Source organism: Hemicordylus capensis, chromosome 1 (assembly GCF_027244095.1).
Source record: "Hemicordylus capensis ecotype Gifberg chromosome 1, rHemCap1.1.pri, whole genome shotgun sequence".
Lineage (NCBI taxonomy): Eukaryota > Metazoa > Chordata > Lepidosauria > Squamata > Cordylidae > Hemicordylus > Hemicordylus capensis.
Genome location: NC_069657.1, coordinates 250739844 through 250761495, shown reverse-complemented (window position 1 = coordinate 250761495; position 21652 = coordinate 250739844). Strand labels below are relative to the sequence as shown.

The 21652-nt window shown below is 42.5% G+C and overlaps 1 protein-coding gene and 1 long non-coding RNA gene across 2 annotated transcripts in view; one reads left to right on the top strand and one right to left on the bottom strand.

The window, feature by feature from the left end:
- EHBP1 (EH domain binding protein 1) overlaps window positions 1-21652 on the bottom strand; it is a 418269-nt gene that overhangs the window by 267822 nt on the left and 128795 nt on the right.
- On the top strand, window positions 12536-15321 carry LOC128339858 (uncharacterized). Its single transcript, XR_008313265.1, has 3 exons — window positions 12536-12645; window positions 14472-14535; window positions 14910-15321. It is a non-coding gene; the product is annotated as an uncharacterized LOC128339858 (long non-coding RNA).

Below are 21652 nucleotides of genomic sequence, written 5' to 3'. Positions count from 1 at the left end.
CAGGCTGCGGTCATCCCTGCTGCTTGTGCACCTTTTTCTTCCACACTTTTCCCTTCCACATAACTTTCTATTAATGTGCTTTGATACAGCACTTTGGGAACATCCAACTTCTTTTGCAATTACCTTTTGAGGCTTTCCCTCCTTATGGAGGGTGTCAATGATGGTTTTCTGCACAACTGTCAAGTCAGCAGTCTTTCCCATGATTGTGATTCCTAATGAACCAGACTGAGAGACCATTTAAAGCAGGCATCCCCAAACTGCGGACCTCCAGATGTTGCTGAACTACAACTTCCAGCATACCTAGCCACAAAAAATTGTTTCTAGGGATGCTGGGAGTTGTAGTTCAGCAACATCTGGAGGGCCGCAGTTTGGGGATGCCTGATTTAAAGGCTCAGGAACCCTTTGCAGGTGTTATGAATTGATTAGCTGATTGGAGTGGGACACCTGGAGCCTAGACTGTTGAACCTTTTCACAATATTCTAATTTTCTGGGATTGTGGATTTGGGGTTTTCATGAGCTGTACGCCATGATCATCACAATTATAACAAATTAAGGCTTGACTTATCTCGCTTTGCATGTAATGCGTCTGTCTCATATATCAGTTTCACCTTTTAATTTGCATTACTGAAATTAATGGACTTTTGCACGATATTCTAATTTTTTGAGTTTCACCTGTACAAAAGACTGTATTAGTAATTTGAACAGTTTGTGATTTTGTAAACTTTTGAAATTCTTGATTTTCTTATTAATGCTATTAATTGTTATTGTTTGTTAATCTGATCTGTGACCGCAATAAACATACTACTACTACTACTACAACTCCAAGTCCTTAATCCTATCAGTGTTTCTTCTCCCAGTTTTCCCAAGGGGACAGCAATGGGCACGACTGCTTCTCTTTTTGCTCTCCTCTTCTCCTGAAATACCACTCCTCCCTTTCTAAAAGACTCCTCAAAAGCACTGAGGTGTGCATATGGGTGGGCGGGGGGGGAGTGTCTTGAAGAAAAAGGGTGCAGCCAGGCATCGCTCCATGTCTTCTCCTTCTCTCTCCTTCATTTCTCTCAGTACTTATTGTAGCTGCTTCTCCCACCCAATCCAATATATTCCATCTTTTCTCAAATCCAGCCCTTTCTAAGCAGTGTTACAAAACAATAATAGCTAGGTAATGCAATTTAAGAACTCAAGAAAAGCCCTGCTAGATCAGGCCCAAGGCCCATCCAGTCAAACATCCCATTTCACACAGTGGTGCACCAGATACCTCTAGGAAGCCCACAGGGAAGAGCAGAGGGCATGCCCTCTCTCCTGCTGTTACTCCCCCACAACGGGTATTCAGAGGCATCCTGCCTCTGAGGCTGGAGGTGGCCTATAGCTCTCAGACTAGTAGCCATTGATAGACCTGTCTGTCACTGATAGTATCTTAGTAACTCTTACCCTAGGTAGAACAATAAAACTCTCTGCAAAAATATGTTTGCTATCTTATCAAAGTAAGAAAACACACTTTTTTAATTTTAAGAAGTAATTCATGTAAGTTCAGGAGTGGACAGAGAGCCCTTTGTTGCTGTTGTGTGCAGTTTGATTATACAGGAGGATCCCGATATTTGTGGGGGTTCTGTTCCACACTACAACCATGGATATGGAAACTGTGAATATCAAGTCATTGGGGCAATGGGGAATTGTGTTGCTGGAAAGGTTCCTGGTTGCTGGAAAACCTCACTAAAACATCGAATTTGCGGGGGGGGGGTGTATGCAGGGGAAGCTGCCTACCATCTTAGCTACTCCCCCTGAGTCCCCAAATGCTGGTGGCATTTGGGGACACAGCGCGACTCAGGGGGAGAAGCTAAGATGGTAGGCAGCTTCCCTGCATCCCACCCGCAAATTCAATCTTTTGGTAATGTTTTAGCGAGGCCATTCCTCCCCTCTTTATAAAATGGAACCATTTTGAGGCTCTGAAACACAAAATGGTGGTCAAAAATAACCTCTGGCGAGGTTGGGTGTCTATTACCCAACCACGGATACTCAAATCCACAGATAACGAGGTTCTCCTGTACAGCAGATTATGGAGGGCAAAGTTTCAACTGCATCTGTATCTATATGCAGCCTAACATTTTCATACTCTTTGACCAAAGCATGGGTCTGAGATCAAATTTAAAATGTATCCTTTCCATGTGTACATACTAACCTACCTTGTTTTATCTAAGGTAGCTGGGATTCACAAAACATGGGCTTCAAAAGGCAGCTTACTTGCAAGTGTCTACCACATCTGTAAAACTAAAACAATCTCAGTAATATCACCAAGCATTTTGTCCAGTTGTAGCAACTTGCTTATCTCTAAGCATTTTTTCCTCTGCTAAAGAAGTTCTCATGCTCATCAAACAAATAGAGAGTTTGTACTGATGAACCAGCAGTTTTGTAACAATGTAGTTTTTGGCTGTAGAAGACCTAACAATTTAGAAGGTTGCCAACTCTCTTTGCAAGTGCTGTTATTCTAGAATGGTCTTAAAGTTTTAAAGTATTGTAACTGACGGATTTATTTTATTTGCTGTCCAGTCTCCAAGTTACTTGAAAACTACTTGCTGACATTTATTGTCTACTGGACAATGAAGGGAAAAGTCAAAAAAGCGATATCCCTCTTTTCTCATTATTTAAGGTCAACCTCAATGTTATTTTGAACATATGTAACGAACACAATTTATTTATTTATTCATTCATTCATTCAATTTTTATACAGCCCTTCCGAAATGGCTCAGGGCGGTTTACAATTAAACAGAAACCATTAAAACCAGTAACAATTAAAACAAATATAAATATAACAATTAAAACATCTTTAAAAAACGATTAAAATAGCAGAACAATTAAAACCCTGAAAACCAGGTTAGCATTAAAACAATTAAAACTAATTAAAAACCCTGAAAGGCCAGGGCAAACACCGGAGAGCCAGCGTGGTGTAGTGGTTAGAGTGCTGGACTAGGACCAGGGAGACCCGAGTTCAAATCCCCATTCAGCCATGATACTAGCTGGGTGACTCTGGGCCAATCACTTCTCTCTCTGCCTAACCTACTTCAGAGGGTTGTTATGAGGAGAAATGTAAGTATGTAGTACACCGCTCTGGGCTCCTTGCAGGAAGAGCGGGATATAAAATGTAATAAATAAATACATAAAATATAATAAATGGTTTATAAGGGCTCTCTTGAAGGTCAGTAAGGAGTTAAGATTGCGAATTTCTGCTGGGAGTGCATTCCACAGCCCGGGAGCAGCTACAGAGAAGCCCCACCTCTGAGTCGCCACCAAACGAACTGGTGGTAAATTTTATTTATAACACGAATACAGATCTTATTGCAAATCTGAAATTATTTTTAGCTATGAAGAAGAGTAGCCAGGGGACACTTTTACGTCTCTAGAAAATGGAGAAGCCCCACCCTTCTGCAGCTGTCAAGTTTTCTTGGCCATTTCCAAAAGGGCTATTTACATCAAGCTTCTGGATGCCCAGATAAAATCCATGCCTCAAAGTACCTTTTACTAGCTTATGCTGGTCTTGGGGGAAACAACAACAAGATTTTGTCACATTAACTATGTCTTGTTAACATTCTGCTTCAGTCATATTTTGCTCGAGTTGAAACAGCTTCTCTGGCTTCCAGTTTGCTTCTGGAAGCAATTCAAAATGCTGGTTTTGATATGTGTATAAAAAGCACTAAAAGGACCTGGACCTAGATATCTGATGGACCACCTTCTCTTGAATGAATCTGCCTATATGTTATAACCAGCAGAAGGCCTGCTGTGGGTTTCCCCCCACCTTTCAAGCTTAAGTGGCTGTTAACAGGGCCTTCTCTGCTGCAGTACTGCAACTGAAATGCCCTCCCTACATGTGTTTACCATGGACCTTAACATCTTTTACAAGTCAGGTGAAAAGTGTTTTCTTTACCAAAACCTTTGATGGGTTTTAATTTATGGATGGTTTTAGTTTAACTATAGTGATAAGAGATTCTGCTACTTTTAAAAATTGATTTAATTGATTTTTATTGACGTTGATTCAGTTTGATTTTCATTTTTGTACAGGTTTGAAAATTTTATCTGAGTTATTTTGGACATTAATGGAAAGGCAGGGCAGGGCAGAGAATATCAGACAGAAAGAATGACAGAGATGTATTAAAATATGTGAGGTGCATACAGGACAAGGTGAATGCATCTTATATGCACTAGCTACCCCTGTGCAAAATACTGCGCTAACTGGTTTCTACTAGGGCTTGAACGACAGTGGGAAGCCAAGCGTGGGCCACTCTCTTAGCTCACCTATTGCTTTATAAGTCACTCCCTTACCTATGGAAGGTCACTCCCTTATTTATTTCATTGATAAGGTCACTCCCCTGGAGATGTAAAATTACCAGAAATTTTGAAGTCATTTAAAAAAACCAGTTTTCCCCAGAAAAAACAGGAATTTGGGGGGAAACTGAAATAGACGCAGTATTTATTTATTTTTTTTAAGTACACTTTACAGGTCTAAAGTCACATTATTTCTTTAGGAGTATTTATTATGAATAACCTGCTTTGCTCATAACATTGATCCTTTTTTGGTACATTACATTTAGAAGTATATAAAAGACTAATTTAGACAATTAGTCCAAATGTAGTAATTTATTTTAAATATTATTTATTGTTATTACAAATGGATTGTAATCTGCTAGAGCCAGTTTGTTCTATTTTCAACATCACATTTTTTGAATGCTGTAAAGAACTGACTATTGAAGAAAAGCAGGCAAAACATTAATGTTGAACACAGAAAAAAACTGGCTTACAAAGAGCGCAGTGCTCAAATAACTGAAGAGTGGGGCGAGCACGTTTATTCCATGCATCCCCAAACTACATTCTTACTTCTACAGAGCTTGCAGAGGCTTCATCACTACTAACGACTGTGTCATAGCTGCAGTGATGAGCCTCCCATTAGTCCCAATGAGAAGCTTGCTGCTGCTGCAATGATGCAGTTATTAGGAGCCATGGAAGCCCTGCAAGCCTGGCATTTATTTACTTCATTTATATCCTGCTTTTCCTCCAAGGAGCCCTCAGTAGAAGCGAGGACATTATTTGGGGATGAACAGAACAACTCTGTGTGCCCCCCACGCTTGAATCAATGGGGTACAGTGCTGTAATCTAAGCCACTATCAACATTCTAATAAAACAAAGTTCATTATTATGCATTCTGGATTTAGACTCCTCCAGTGTCAAGCAAACACAGAGAACACTCATTTTCAGAAAAAGAGAAAAAAGACACGGGCATGGGGTGGGGGGGAGAGAAGACTTACTGAATACACCGTTTTGCCAAATGCAACTTTGTCTAATCAGCCTCATTTTCTGAGCTATTACTATCAGCAGTTTCTACTTCTCAAGATCCTTCATTTACATCATCTTAACAATTAATGAAAACTGAATTGCCTGGATTGAGAGAAGCTTCTTTATCTTTTCACATGTTGCTTTATTGATCTGGTATATTTCCAAACATAGACCAATTAGTTTCATAGACCATTTAGATGGAGGAATTTGAAGCAAGCAAGAATCTTGGGAGAGTAAAGGTCAAAACACCTTTCCTTATATGAATATATTTGAACACCTTTTCTTAAATATTTTATTCATGATTCCAAAAGAAAACATTTCATAAACCATTTCCCCCCCAATTTTTCAGAAAAAAAGAAGTCCTTTGGGGGTGGCGGAAACCAGAAGGCCCAGAAGAAAATGGGAAAAGGGGGGGGATACCCCCCATTTTCCCAGTTTTCTTCTGGGCCTTCGCATCTCTACTTCCTTACCTATTGCTGATTACCTATCCAGCTATCTATCTACCAATTTAGAAGGTCATTTAGAAGGTCACTCCCTTAACTATTGCTTTGTAAGATTATGGGGGCATGAGATGGCTAAAACTGGGCAGAATTAAGGAGTGGGGATTGTAGATTTCATTAAGGATCCTCTACCGTTTTCTCAAGCCACCTAATGGTGCCATGGGGAAGTGACGTGCCTAGGGAGCAAGAGGTTGTTAGTTCAAATCCCCACTAGTATGTTCCCCAGACTTTGGGAAACAATTATATCGGGCAGCAGCAATATAGGAAGATGCTGAAAGGCATCATCTCATACTGTACAGGAGGCGGTAATAGTAAACCCCTCCTGCATTCTACCACGAAAACCACATGACTCTGTGGTTGCCAGGAGTCCCACAACTTGGTTGTTGGCTCTTCCTCAGGACAAGAAGAATACTGAAGTATTCTGTTACTCACATGCACTCCTACTCCCAGCTCTTCCAGTGGACTCACATACCTATTTGCAGGTCACTACTGTCTAACTAGTTTAACACTGTACATATTGTAAACTATGAAGTTTGCTAGATTTGACAAAGAAGCACCGCTGATTAATTTTTTGTCAAGTCAAACAAAATGAAGCCATATACAGGAGGACTCCTTCCTTTTGTGGCACTGGTAAGTTTGCTGTGACAGATGCACTGGTCTGTATTTGCAGTGGACTGTCACAAATGTAGGCAGCAAAGCATTTACTTTAGAGCTGTACTTGTAATTACTGTTAAGTCATTTTGGTAGAAAATGGGTTGTAGATTGGAATTAAATGGCTTTTAAATATTCCCTGGGTCTCTGTCTTCAACTGTTTTCAATGGCTGGACATGCCACAAGAAACATCAGCATTTACAACTCATGTGAAAGTCAGTCCCAGAAGTGTGCGTTTGTGCAACTACTTAAATCAGCCTGTGGACACTTGCATCACATAACTTCCATTGTTTCTAAGGGAAGTAACATGATGTAACTTGAAAGTGTCCACATGCTGTTTTAAATAGTTGTGCAAGTGTGCTATTGCACAACACTTCTGGGATTAGCTTTAATGTGCGCAGCAGCCCCGCTGATTAAGTGCATGGATATTTACAATTACAATTGCATCCTCAAAATGTGCAATGAAGTAGATAATCTTGAACTTGAACCAGGAAGATCAGCCATGAAGCTCTCTGGCTGTGCTTGGAAAATAGTCTGCCTCACAGGGTTGTTGTAAAGACAAATAGGGTAAGTCTGGTGTATGTTGCACAAAGTCTACAGAGGAAGGTTGGGATACAAATATGTTGGATAAATAGAATGTTAAAAAGATATTACATTAACATGACTGCTAACCTTTGTTCTATCTATCTACACACACACACAAACACACTTATAGCTTCAACATTATTTTTGTAGGAGATAAATATTACTTGCTTATTCCAAACTCCCTTAAGTACTTTCATTATGAAAAAGTAAATCAAGCACAATACTAACTATGGTATCTGCAGGGGAGCAAGAGCATCCATGTGCTAACTGAAGTTCTGTTTTATATGTATTCCAATTAAACACAAAGAATGATCCTGCCTGAGCTTTTCAATACAGTCACTTTTTTGGTCCCCTTGTGCCCCTCCTTGCTTAAACAACAGGATCAAAAGTGAAGGAAAATAGGACAATAATTTAAGTTAATTTAGCTGCTACTCATAAATACTGGAGATGCTGCTTTCCACTTGCAATAAGCAATACAACGTGAACAAGTCCAGAAGTTCCTGGATTATGGTCCCTTAAGCTACATCAAAAGTTCCATATTGCTTAGGCTATGCTGAAGAGATCACTGCTTCACCAGCAGAGCAAAATGGATCACTACAGAATCTAATTTGTGAAAGTATAGAGCAATTAAATGCTAAAATAGACAAGCTACAGGAAGCTCTCTCAACTGGAGAGAGTAAATTAGAAACTATGTCAGTTAAAATAATTCAGACAGTTGGATGGAAGATTTGGAGGGCCAAATGCAAACAGAACAATCTGTGCTGAAAAAGTGCTTAAAAGCAAAATCATGGCTCAAGATATCCAGAACGTTTATTAAGAATGATGATGCATATGAATGGAGAAGTTAATATCTAAAAAATGTGACATATACCTGAAATATTCAAGTTCTGAATTACAGAAGAGTGCAATAAATGCCAAAAAAATTATTGAAGCAGCAATACTATCTCAGGCCTGTAGCAAGAAAGCTTGGGACTGGGTAAAGGGACACACAAAGGCACTGGACTTTTCAATGTTTATTCTCTCCGATTCCTAGACTTCTCCTGCAGTGGTAACTGCAGATAACAGCACTATAAAAGCGCTAGCTGCTACAGCACTATCCCAATCCCTATGTGATGCAGGGGTATCACTAGCATTAGACAGGGGAGACAGTTGTCTGGGGCCCCCCACTGCCTCAAGGCCCCCCAAGAGGCATGTCACATGACTCCCCACCCGCCCATTTTGCACTCCCTATTAATTAATACTGAGTATCTTGGTGATTGGCACTTCAGCAGTAGCAGAGAGTAAAGACAGGGTTAACTTTTCTCCCAGCCCTATTGGTTCTCCTGGCGTCTTGTGCTCCTCCCCCGCTTGGAATTTGTATGGAACTGCAAAGCCCAGGAAGCTGGCTGTTGGCTTGTTGTTCTCCCTCCAAGAATGAAAGTAAGAAGACATTTTGAAAAAATAAATCAACTCTTTGCTGTTTGTTTGTTTGTTTTCTGTGTGATTTGTATCCCTTAGTCAAGATACCATGTTGCTCTCTCTCTCCCCCCACTCCCATGAACAGTGTGTGCATTGTACATTTGAGAGAAGTCCCATCCTGTGTGTGTGTTTGAGAGAGAGAATTCTTAAGCTTAAAAAAAAAAAATTTCAAAGTATGCCAAAACTATTCTAGTGCAAACTTGTAAGAAAAACCCTCCCCATCCCAACAGTATACCATGTTGTGAGGAAATTAGTTAGTGCAAAAGTATTAAAAGCTTTGAAAATAATGGGGGGGATGTTCTGACAAAATGGATTTTTTTTGTTCCTTTTTATTCCTGAAGTTACACTGCCTATAGCTCTAATCTGGTCTCTGTGTGTGTTGCGTTCTCTCCCTTGTTAAAAATATTTATATGCTGCATTTTAAGCAACAGAGTTCTCACAATGGCTTAAATAGCAAAATATGAGAATGAATATGAGCAAAATATGAAAAAATGGTTCTCTTAACATGTTTCCCCTTTTAAACATTAATATTTTATTTTATTTTGCTTTGTGCTTGTAGTATGCTCCCCCACCAAAAGTCTATTTTTGTACTGTGTACACTTGCTTCAAAATAAGGCTTTGCAAATCAGTTCACAAGAAACTCATTTTTAAATTGCATATGAAATGATTGGTTGTCTTTAAATTCTGCAAAATTTAAAGTAACTTCATATATGACATAACTCCATATATGACATTCTGTTGTCCTATTTGAAATCAAAATGGTGGCTTTTCTTTCTGTAGCTTATAGACACACTATACATTGTACAGGTGAAACTCAGAAAATTAGAATATCGTGCAAAAGTCCATTAATTTCAGTAATGCAAATTAAATGGTGAAACTGATATATGAGACAGACGCATTACATGCAAAGCGAGATAAGTCAAGCCTTAATTTGTTATAATTGTGATGATCATGGCGTACAGCTCATGAAAACCCCAAATCCACAATCTCAGAAAATTAGAATATTACATGGAACCAAGAAGACAAGGATTGAAGAATAGAACAATATCGGACCTCTGAAAAGTATACAGTGTACTGTGCTTGATTGGCCAGCAAACTCGCCTGACCTGACCCCATAGAGAATCTATGGGGCATTGCCGAGAGAAGGATGAGAGACATGAGACCAAACAATGCAGAATTGCTGAAGGCCGCTAATGAAGCATCCTGGTCTTCCATAATACCTCAGCGGTGCCACAGGCTGATAGCATCCATGCCACGCTGCATTGAGGCAGTAATTGCTGCAAAAGGGGCCCCAACCAAATACTGAATACATATGCATGCTTATACTTTTCAGAGGTCCGATATTGTTCTATTCTTCAATCCTTGTCTTCTTGGTTCCATGTAATATTCTAATTTTCTGGGATTGTGGATTTGGGGTTTTCATGAGCTGTACGCCATGATCATCACAATTATAACAAATTAAGGCTTGACTTATCTCGCTTTGCATGTAATGCGTCTGTCTCATATATCAGTTTCACCTTTTAATTTGCATTACTGAAATTAATGGACTTTTGCACGATATTCTAATTTTCTGAGTTTCACCTGTATATATACTGTATTATATAGACATACACTATAGTTGCATATGATTTTTTTTGCATATGATTTTCTTAATTAGAATGTGAGCCCTTTGGGGACAGGGAGCCATCTTATTTGTTATTTCTCTTTGTAAACCGCCCTGAGCCATTTTTGGAAGGGCGGTATAGAAATCGTATTATTATTATTATTATTATTATTATATGAAATGTACTAAATAAAAGATCAAACTGAATTGCATGCTGCTGTGATTGGTGTAAAAATGCTATTTGAATGTGCTTCTGAGTACATGCTTAGGATTGGAGTGCATGTGGTTAAAAGTCATATATATATGAATGACACACATCCTGTTCTTCCTCCAAAGAGGTCAGGGTAGTGTACATGTTCTTCCACCCCACTTTTATCCTCACAACAATCCTGTGAGGCAGGTTTGGAGGGAAGAGAGAGAGTGTCTCAGCTAATGTCCCACAGTGAGTTTCATGACTAAATGGAGAACGCAAGTCTCCAGGGGCATAACAAGGCTGGAGTGGGCCCAGAGACAAAATTTTAAAATGGGCCCCTCGCTGATACAAACACACACACACTTCACAATATATAGTCATGTGACTTGCCTCTGGGGGGCCCTTCGAGGCGTGGGGGCCCCCAGGCAGCCGCCTCCCCTTGCCTAATAGTAGTTACACCCCTGCAAGTCTCCCAATCCTAGTCTTGACACTCTAATCACTACACCACACTGGTTCTCAGCTGTGTGCATAGGATACAGGAGAAATCTGTTGCAGGAGAAAAAGGAGATTCATTTTTAGTTGCAAAGCAAGCTAGTGGGGAAGAGAGTGTTGAATACCTTTAAGAGAGCATGTAAGGGCTTCATTATCAAAATGTGGGGAGGCTGTGGGTCCAAGCCCTGATCTTTTAAGTACCTAGCAACACCTTTGTAAGGGAGAGAGGAAGAGTGATAGGATTTTCCATGCAAAAGCTGGTATTAGCAGGTATGTTCCGAATTTATTCTAAAAATAATTTTTAAAAAATCAATCTTTCCCTGAGTGTATTTTAGTGTAAAAAGTAGTGAATTTTTGGGGATGTGATGTGAGTGCACTATATATTGTGAAGTCTGTTTGTGTGTGTATATCAGCAAGGGGCCCATTTTAAAATCTTTTCTCTGGGCCCATTCCAACCTTGCTACGCCCCTGATGTTATGGAAGCAGATTTTTTTAAAGCAACCCAGAAATATATACTATATCCCAGCAACCAGGCATAATCTAGAAACCTTCATTCTTTTTAAAGAAGTACTCCAACTTGCAACCTTCAAAAGCTTTACCTCAAAGATGGTTAGGTGCAAACCATGTCCCCTAGGCATAGTGAAGGAATGACTCACACTTATCAGTTCTTTGTCTTCTCCCCTCAGTCTGTTGTCATCTGTCACTTCATGAGAAGTTACACTTCCTTACTGAAAATACATGGTCTTTGACTTTTCTTTCTCTCTTTCCCCACCCCTTATATTTTCCTTAAACTTCAATTTATCTTCTTTATATTTTGCGGAGAGTTTTATTGTAACAGCCTCTCCTGCACTTGCCTTCTCCTGTGAGTTCCCTAGTGATGTGCACAAATCTCAGACCATGCACAGGTTCGATTACGAACCGGTTTGTCATTCTGCAAACGGTTTGTGCTGTTTCGATGCAACCACGAACCAGTTTGGTGGTTTGAGGGTGGCTCTGAGAGTGAGTGGGGCTTTAAAAAGTGAGTAAAGCAGGTCCTTACCTGCATGCTGCCACTTCATTCAGCTTCCTGCTGCAGCAGCGCTCCAACAGCCTGTGTGCGGCGGCAGTGGGGTGGTGGCACACACATGGCCTCTGTGCATGCATGGAAGCCATTTGCATCATCAGAATGGTGAGCACATGCATGGAGAATATGTGTGTGCCCCTGCCACCACACATGGCATGTTGCGGGGAGCACCACAGCAGCAGGAAGCCGTATGAAGCAGCAGCACACAGGTAAGGACCTGCTCTAAACACTTTTAAAGGTGCTGCATATTTTGCAGAGGTAAACTCTGAATGTTGGGTGGCCATAATAAATGTCTTTTGTGTCTAAGAGTAAATTATAAAGTGGAATCTCAGCACAACTGTCAAAAGTTTGTGCCATGCTCACTGGAACAAATTTTCACAATTGTGGGCCCTCCAGGCGCGTAACAATGATAGGGCAAGGGGAGACAGTTGTCTGGGGGCCCCACTGCCTGGAGGGGCACCCCAGAGGCACCTCATGTGACTCCCCATTGCCCCCTGCCCAGCCCCATAGCCCCTCAGCCACTTGCCCTCTTCGCCGTCTCTCCTGCTTGTTCTGCTGGCCCGCAATCGAAGCAGCAGGAAAGCTGCAAAGAGCTCCTTTTCTCCCGCCTCTCAGCTGATCGGCGGGTGGGCGGGGCTTCCACGGAGGCCTCCGTGTAGGCCGCAGTGAAGCCTGAACTCGAGTAGGGCCCAAGCCAGCCAGGAAGGAGGAGGCAGCCAGAGTGTTCTCTGCAGCAGAAGACCCCTTGCTGCCCTGCTTAACCCAGACCAGCATTTGCCAGGTAGAGTGTGAACTCCTTTTTGTGGTTACTTTTCCCGCCCCCCCCCATCTATAGGGATCTGCTTGCCATAGGGCTTGGATGGGGGGGGGAGGAGGGACCGAGAAGTCTCTGAATATTTATTTTGAAACAGCTTGGAAAATTTGCTGACTTAAAAAAAACAATCTAAAAAGTCCTATAAGTGGCTTGTTTCATGGCAGAAAATTGCAAAAACTTCTGGAACAGTATTTTATTAATTTTATTCATTCATTCATTTATAAATGCACTTATGTTCAAGTTGTTTTGCAACCCAGAAGGTCTGAGTGAGAACTGTGAAGCATGTGTGGTGCCTTTATTTTATTTTTCTTGTGTGTGAACTGCTCCCCAATAACTTGCAGGGACTTTAGGGTAAATCTGGCCAACATGTGAATGCAGCACCTCCATTCCAGAGGAGATGTGTCTTAAAGGGCTTTAAAAGCCTCCTGTGAAAAACCTCCTGCAATCAAACTTGACTGAATTTGTTCAGAATTCTGAGAAAACAAACATAGGTTCACCCTGCATGGTTGAAAGTCTCCTTTGCTAATCTGCAGCGAGGGGCCCATTTTAATAATTCATCTTTCTAGTGTGTTCTAGGCATTAAAAGTAATACAAATGTATAGTACTCAATGTATATCACTATATATTGTGACGTGTGTGTGTATTCAGTGAAATGTATTTGCAGGCAGCATACTTATTTTGGAATATCAGACTTAAATCCTTGGGGGCCTGGGGTGTGCGGAGGCCCTGGACTTTGGGGGGGGGCATTTTAAAATCTTGTCTCTGGGCCCACTCTAACCTTGCTATGCCCCTGGGGCCCTCTTATGGGGAAAATCTCTCTCAGCCACTGTCACTTTGGCCATGAACAAGGAGCTTAGTGCTCATCAGGACATATTAGACCCCTGCTATGCAAGTATCAGAAGATATTCAGCAGCTTGCCCTGTTCCTGGGAGAGTCAAGCTCAACTCAGAAGACAAAAATCAGAACCTCCACAACTGAGAGTATCCTTGATAACAACAGTGCTATAAAACAATTCCTCAGGTCTAACAGCCATGCATCTGAAGGAGATTTAACCAAAGACTAAAAGCTTCCAAAAAGTGCAAATCAATTGGAGATGTACTGGGCAATTAAGAGAAGAGAAACAGGGAAGGCCCAGTACAAAAATGAACCTCAAGATTCTCTTCCCCACAACCAATTTTGTCACAATACTCTAGCTTCACTTCAACAGCTGTATCTTGCGTTCTTAAATAGCCACTTTAAAACAGTGTGCTTCCTTCAGGCCTTAATGATAAGTCGGACTTTACTGCATTTATTTAATGTCTCTTTAAGAAGCAGAGCTCTAGTGGCTATTTAAGAGGACAAGATACAGCTCGTTCATTAAGACCAACTCTTTCACTCCACTTGCAGGGAGCAGTTTTATTCTCAATAAGCACTTTGGAGTTTTACCCATTCTCTTATGGTGTAAGTCCCCCCTCCATTCAATTTTTATTAATTTTAACAATAGTAATATTGTCATTCATTACAAATACACACAAAAAGGTGGACTTCCCGCACACATCTCTTCGTTAATCATCAACTATAAAGTTTACCCTTGCTATAATAATAATTCAAAGCATAAATTTAAACCCTTACAACTACTTTCCTACTATGGACTTTACAGCAGGGTTTGAAATTTAGCAAAAAACTGCAGGTTGGGTAGATTAGCTATGTCTCTTATGGTGTAAGTTGGCTTCTTTGAAGAGGCAAACAATTATTCATATTATTAAGGATAGGTCAACATTGTATAATACATGAATTGTGTCTCTTAACATCAGACCAACAAGAATTTATAGAAGCACAAAGTAGCATCGAGTCCTGCTCCTTGGAGTAGACAGCAAAGTGAGTACTGATGCAAGGGTTTTTTATTTCTCTGTATTTCTATTTGTGCTACTTCAGTTGTTATATCATTCTGTATTTTCACTTTAAGATCCTAAGTGAAATTATTTGAAGAGTGAACTGAAGAAGTATCCAAAACTTCGCAATAGTGCTGCGAGTCTCCACTTGTACATTCTTATATCCTGATAATCCATTATTAGTCATCTGTTAATCCTCATGTTTTGTTCTTTATATAATTACTTATTGTTTTCTATATTATTCAGGAATTTGTCACACATTTTTATCTTTGACATCGAAATATACTTCTCTATTTATTAGGTACTTTGTTTTGTGTTATATCTATATCTGTATTCGATGTCTACCTTTTTCATTTCCAGAACAAAAGAACAGTCAATGGCGAACCTAGGCAATCAGGGTGCCTGGACCAACATGCCATGGAGGGCCCCCCACCACTGTGAGCGTTTGTTTCCCCACTGCCGCGAGGCCGAACCACCAATATTCTAGTCGCCATGTGCGTGGCCGAGGGAGTGTGGGGTGCGGCTTTGAAAGATGGCTGATATGAGCTTATATTATAAGAACTATATAGCTTATACGACAAAACTGTTCAGTTTCTGTCCATGAATTGATGATCATATTATTGTCACAATGCGTATGCCACCCTGAATGAGAACCATCTATAGTGACAGTAACATCCGTGACCAGGGTGGGTGGGTGAAGTGAGCAAGCCTCCCCCTCTCCCCCGCGATAGCGGGTGGAGGAGGAGTGGCCGCTGAGCCTGGCTGTCTGGCTCAGCGACCTCTGAGAACTGCAAGGCGCTCTGATGCACCTGTGCAGTTAGAAGCAAGTGTCACAAGCCTGTGACATCACGGGCTTGCGACACTCTAACTGCAGGCGCACCGGAGGGCCTTGCCGTTCTCAGAGGTCACTGAGCCAGTCAGGCTCAGTGGCCACTCCTGATCCACCCGCCGCCATGGGGGAGGAGGGGGGAGGCCTGCGTGTCTCTCCCGCACACAGCCCAGTAATATGACCATATTGTCACAATGGGTATGCCGAAGTGAATGAGAACCATCTACAGTGACAGTAGCATCTGTGACTGGGGTGGGTGGGGGGGTGAGGCGAGCAGGCCTCCCCACTCCCCCGTGGCAGCTGGTAAAAGCATTTTATTACGAAAAACAACTAGATTGTGAATGAGAGTAACACAGGAGGCACACATATTGACAGTGCAGGTCCTGGAATTGCAGCATCCCCCACCAAGGGGTTATGCAGCAACCTGCAAAGCAAAAAAGGTATCAAAACTTGTGCCGTCTTTCCCAGTATCACTTTAATGATGCCTCCTGAGGCTTCTAAAACTTTGTGAAGTAGAGAGTTTACACTTAACAGCTAAACCATCAAGTATGAAATCTGGATTAGATATATAATGCAGTTATCACCATGGGAGGAATAACTAACTAGAGAATGTGGAGCCTCCTGAAGATTAAGATCCAAGTATATCTAGATATATACATGCAGTTCTTCTTAACAGTCACAACCTATATAGTTCAGCAAACACACAATTCCATATTCCACGACACATACACACACTGCAAGGATCCCACAACCACCATGCAGCTTCATTCTTTGTTCAAAAAGGGGTGCATTTAACATATTCCCCTATGTGGGTTATTTCTATAAGCAGTGATAACCAGAGAAAAAACACCCATCCAAAACTGTCTTTAAAGCAGAACAGAGTCTCTGGCTTAAGATAAGGAAACAAAATTACCTTCAGCTCAAAAGAAATAAGTTCATCTCTGGGCTGACAAGCACAATGTATTTCTCACTAAAATAAGGGGATTCCATATTTTGCAGCCATATAAAGAGGGAGAAAGTGAAAAACTGGCTCCATAAACACATCTATGCTTTACAATATAGCTGAATTATTTGTTCAAAAAGGGGGTGCACTTAACATATATCCCCATGTGAATTATTTCTATTAGCAGTGATAATAATAGAGAGAACAGCAGCCCTTGAGAAGATGTGGCTATTACTGAAACTGTGCTGATATACTAATCTCCAAATATTTTTTTTGCTAGGCAACCTTTACAATATCGTATTTCAAGGTTTAAGACACAACTAAGCACCAACAAACAAGAGCTCTAATGAACAACTTTTTAATTTCTAGTATTTGCTTCAACTCTAAATTCCCTTTTAATTTACTGATTCCATAAACAAACTTCCATCAATTACAGATTAAGTTTTCTTTCCGGAGTATACACAAGTTAGTTATGGATGATTAACAAGGCACTCATTATTTTATTTGCTTTGGCCGAAATGTTTTTGGGTTTTTTAAAAATATTAATGTGAAGGAAGTCCTTCATTTTGTATGTTGGCTAAATACAAAATAATATAGATAAAGAGTGTCATGTGTTCATGTCTGCATTTTATAATCAACAAAAGATGAGTGTTTTTAAATTATTAAACCAGTTTTTCAAGGTTTTAAGTAAGAAAAACCAATATGCAAAATTATTTGCTTCCTACTCGGCATTATGAAATATAATCCTTAATGTAAAGGAATCAAAGCATCAAAGTAAAGAATCAAAGTAAAGAATAATAATTCCTTGGAGAGTTGCTGCCATTTGCAGTAGATGTAGAGGGCCAGATAGATCAATGATTGTCTGTTTTAAAGCTTCGGGTTTTGGAGTTTTTATTTGTATTTTAAATTGTTTTAAGCATATTAATGTTTTAACTAGCCAACCCCGCACAGAGCATCTGTGCGCTTTGGGGCCAGCTGGTTCCCCCTCCCTCATCCTCTTCCTCCTGCCCCCTCTCTCCTCTCTTCCCCTTCCCTCCGGCCCATGCTCTCCAGCTCCCCTCCCCTCCCATTCCTCCACACACAGAGAGCCATGGTGGGCAGCCAAGAAGGGCCCCACCGCCACCGTTTTTACTCCCTCACCCGCTGCCCCCCGCCCCGGCCCCTTTCTCTCCTTCCTCCTCCACCCGCAGGCTGGCTGGTGGCCACTGCCGGCACTTTCTTCCCCCTCTCCTCCTCAGTCCTCACTGGGCACGCATGTCCCACTCACTCCCTCTGGCAACAGGCCAGGGCCAGTCCTTCCCACTGCCTCCCACCTCCCAGCCCAGGCTGCAGCCGAGACGGCCCCTCCTCACAACAGCCAGGCACCTCCGCCAGCCAAACAGAGCTCAGCCAATCAGGTGCCTCCTCCGCCGGCACGCATTGCCTTGCCACATCTCCACACTGGCTGGCTAAGAGAATTAATTATAAAGATGGTTATTTTTAGATTATAAACTTCTCAGGGACTTTTTTGTACAGGGCAGTATAGAAATGTATTAAATAAATAAGTTTTCTTCATACTTTCACTATAGGAGCATAAGTGCTCACACCACATTAACAGATTTTAGATAGATATTTTTATATTTAACTTTGTTTAAATTCTCAGAAATGAAAAATGAAACATCTTATGTCCTAAGTTAAGCATACCACAAATGAAAAACAGGTAATAGAGTGCATGCAGAGCACCTTATTTCAGATGACCAAAGCAGATGAGCCAAGCCCATACCCTACAACATTTCACACATGAAAACAGGGACACACTAGTAAAAAATGCAATTTTCATACAAAGAATCATTGCTCAAGTCCCCCCCCCCCAACTATTACACATCGCTGGACCAGATTTCACATTTATTTATTTATTTATTTGATTTTTTTTTTTTAAGACCGCCCTTACAAAATAGCTCAGGGCAGTTTGCAAACATCAAACACCCTTTAAAACCATTTAAGAACACTGGAAGGCCAGGCCGAACAGGTAGGTCATTAGGGCTCTCCTAAATCCCAATAAAGAACTCAAATTACAGATGTCTGCAGGGAGCGCATTCCACAGTATAGGAGCGGCTACAGAGAAGGCCCGCCTCTGGGTCGCCACCAGACAAGCTGGTGGCAACTGGAGCTGGACATCCTCAGATGATCTTAGCGTGCGGTGGGGATCAGAACGAAGAAGGCGCTCTCTAAGGTAACCTGGACCTAAGCCGTTCAGGGCTTTAAAGGTAATAACTACCACTTTGTATTTTGTCCGGAAACATATAGGCATCCAGTGCAGATGTTTCAAATAGGCATAATATGGTCTCTACGAGTTGCCCCGGAGACCAGCCTTGCTGCCGCATTTAGAACTAACTGAAGTTTATGAACTACGTACAAAGGCAGCCCCACATAGAGTGAATTACAGTAGTCAAGCCTGGAGGTTACCAGCTGGTGCACCACTGTTCTGAGGTCATCCTCCTCTAGGAATGGGCGCAGCTGTCGAATCAGCCTAAGCTGACAAAAAGCACTCCTGGCCACAGCCTCCACCTGAGATACCAGAGTGAGGCCTGGATCCAGGAGTACCCCCAAGCTGCGTACCTGCTCCTTCCAGGGAAGTGCAACCCCATCCAGCACAGGGAGTTCTAACTCATCCCTCAGATTCTGAGTCCCTACATTGAGCACCTCAGTCTTGCTTGGATTCAGCTTCAATTTGTTATCCCTCATCCAGCCCATTACTGCCTGTAGGCAGGTATTTAGGGAATAAATGCCATTTCCTGATAAAGCAGACGAGAGAAGTAAATTTGGGTGTCATCAGCATACTGATAACACCCTGCACCAAATCTCATGATGACCTCACCCAGCGGTTTCATGTAAATATTGAAAAGCATTGGTGAAAGAATGGAGCCCTGAGGGACTCCATGTAACAGCTCTTGTTGAGAAGAGCAACTGTCACCAAGCTCCACCATCTGGGATCTGCCCAAGAGATAGGAATGGAACCACTGCAAACCAGTGCCTCTTATCCCCAACTCTGCCAGGCGACCCAGAAGGATACCATGGTTGATGGTATTGAACGCCGCCGAGAGATCCAAGAGAACCTACAGAGTCACACTCCTTCTGTCAATTCCCCAGTATAGGTCATCCATCAGGCCGACCAAGGCTGTCTCAACCCCATAGCCCACTCTAAAGCCAGTTTGAAATAGGTCCAGATAATCAGTTTCCTCCAAAACTGCCTGGAGCTGGTCCAGGGGCATAGCAAGCCCGCCGACGGCCCATGTGCGGCCGAGGCGGGCGCCCCAATAGACCCACCCCCTGCGTCTGACGCCCCCACCACATCAGACGCAGGGGGCATGGTCTGGCCTTGATACTTAATACTGCCTTGAGGCTCCGTTCGGGAGAAGCAGCTTAACTGCTGAAGGGGCCGCGTGGCCCCTTCGGCAGTTAGACAAAGGCTGGTGCTGCGTTCGCAGCGCAGCCTAGGAGCGGCTCTTCCCTGCAGGGAAGAGCCGCTTCTGGGCTGCACTGCGAATGCAGCACCAGTCTTAGCTCCTGAAGGGGCTGCACGGCCCCTTCAGGAGCTAGTTAGGCTGGCGCTGCGTTCGCAGCACCAGCCCGGAGCAACTCTTCCTTGCCTTTGCAGGGAAGAGCCGCTCCTGGCTGGTGCTGCGAATGCAGCGTCAGCCTTTGTTTAGCTCCCAAAGGGGCTGCGCGGCCCCCGCTCGGGAGCTAAACTACCGCCCCTGCGTCTGACGTCATGAATGGCGGCTCCTGATTGGGCACAGCTCGGGTTCTTTGAACCCGTTCGCCCAATTATAGCTATGTCCGAGCTGGTCGGCCCCCACCCTCTCAATCACCTTGCCCAACCAAGGGAGATTAGAGATTGGCCTATAATTATCCATCATCGAGGGATCTAGGGAAGTCTTCTTAAGAAATGGTCTAATTATTGCCTCCTTCAAGCATGGAGGCACCTTACCCTCCCTCAGCGATGCATTTATGATATTCACCAGGCCTCCTCAAATAATCTGCTAGATCGAAGCAGCCAAGTCGGGCAAGGGTCCAGAGAACAAGTGGTGGACCACACCACTCCAAACAGCTTGTCCACATCCTCAGGAATCACAGCTTGAAACTGATCCAACCTAATACTGCAAGAAGGAATGCTGGACACCTCCTTCGTAGACCCTGCAGAAAAAGTGGAATCCAAGTTGGCCCGAATACAGAAGATTTTGTCCACAAAGAACCCACTGAGGGCATCACAGCAGAGCACCTCCAGGAGACGATTAGAAACAGAAGGAGTAGAAATTAGACTCCTCACTACCCAAGATAATTCTGCCAAACATGAATCCACAGAAGCAATGCGAACCGACCAGAACTTCTTTTTTGCTGTACGCACTGCCTCCGCGTAAGCCCTCAAGTGAGTCACATGCTCCATCCTGTCAAATTCGAGCCAAGTTCTCCTCCACCTGCGCTCCAGTCGCCTACCCAGCCACTTCAACCCTCCCAACTCCTCGGTATACAAGGGAGCCGACTTTGAAGCGGGTCTGGAGGAACACTTAGGAGCAATAATGTCTACTGCTCTGGCAAGTTCCTTATTCCAGGTTCCCACCAGGGCATCGACAGAATCACCTGCAGCTCCAACTTTGAAACCCTCCAAACCCTTTATGTGTTGTGCATTGCACAGTGCAGTGGTTCCCAAACTGGGAGCCTCCAGATGTTGCTGAACTACAGCTCCCATCATCCCCAGCCACAATAAATTGCAGCTGGGGCTGATGGGAGTTGTAGCTCAGCAATTTCTGGAGGCTCCCAATTTGGGAACCACTGGCAGAATGCCTTGGTGTTTTGCCCTCATTCACCTGCAGGTGCACTAGAGATACAACGCACCACCCACCCACCCGCCCACCCACTTGTAAATTTAATATCTAGAGATTCTGGGGAGGGAGCTGAATTCCAAAGAATGACAACTCTAACAAATCATTTGGGGGACGGGTTTGAATAATAATTCAAACAATAAATAATAATTTTTAATTATTAATGTAATGTAATTTTTAATGTTGCCTGTTGTACACCGCCCAGAGTCTTTGGAGTGGGCAGTATATTAAATGTCATAAATAAATAAATAAATAAATAAATGGTATCACAAAGAAGCAAAAACAGGAACAAATTAAGGAGAGTGGTTTACCAGGGAGAAAACCCAGAAAACAGAGACTGTTCCAGGCAAGTAGGGCAGTTAGAGCTTATGATATTCATGCAACTTTTGTACATCGTGTACAACCTTTCCTACACATAGCACAGAAAGTAGTCATGTGTGAAGCAGCTCTTGGGGATATTATTTGCCAC